Raw genomic sequence first — 899 nt, forward strand, 5'->3', positions numbered from 1 at the left:
CTGATTTCTCCAACACCATTTAATAAGAACACTATTCTCTCTCCAATGTGTATCTACCTCTTCTGTCAAATATTAGTTAACCATATATGTGAGGGTTTTATTTCTGGGCTCTTGGTTCTGTTCCATTTGTCTATGTGTTTATTTTATGCTAGTGCCATATTGTTTTGATTCTAACAGTTTTGTAGTACAACTTGATAGCAGGAAGTGTGATGCCTTCATGTTTCCTCTGCTAAAAGAGATAAAATGGACAAGTATTGTCTATGGCCATGCTACCCTTAACAAACCTGATCCCGTCTGATCTCAGAAGCTAAGCAGGGTTGGGCCTGGTTAGTACTTGGATCAGAGACCACTTAGGAAGACCAGGTACTGTAGGCATAAATTTTTTTAAAAAAAATAATGGATTGTAAGCTGACAAGGTCCTTGCAATCTGTGAGGTCAACCAAAGGTTGCCTCTCCTAAAAAAAAAAAAAAAAAAAAAGGACAAGTATTCATATCAGTGCAGTGTGAACCTTAAGGAACAATGAGAATTTTTGTCTTTTGCCATAGGCCATAAATTTACTGTAACTACCATTATAAAATTATGGTTTTAGATACTTAATTGAGCTACTAGTTTCTGTTTTACTTTACAAGGAGGTATTAGATTTTTTCCTCTGAAAGCTTAGCAATGTAAACCAATCTGCCTTGTCGTACCTCCTAATTTGTTTCCACACTTTGACCTAGAATTCTCCAATAGATAACACCTATTGTAAAAAGCTGGGATTAATGTTTAAGAAAAGTTTTCAATTACTGTTGAGATGATATAAAACACAATAAAATGTAAAATGAAAAATAAGTTTTGATTGCATTGAATCTATAGTTGGCTTTGGGTAGTATAGACATTTTAACAATGTTAGGTCTTC

General features: G+C 34.1%; 1 pseudogene; it reads left to right on the plus strand.

Moving 5' to 3' along the window:
• Positions 1 to 256: 256 nt before the first annotated feature.
• LOC111738992 lies at positions 257 to 375 on the plus strand (annotated as a pseudogene).
• The last annotated feature ends 524 nt before the right edge of the window (positions 376 to 899 follow it).

The sequence above is a fragment of the Pteropus vampyrus genome, unplaced genomic scaffold, assembly GCF_000151845.1.
Source record: "Pteropus vampyrus isolate Shadow unplaced genomic scaffold, Pvam_2.0 Scaffold45, whole genome shotgun sequence".
NCBI lineage: Eukaryota > Metazoa > Chordata > Mammalia > Chiroptera > Pteropodidae > Pteropus > Pteropus vampyrus.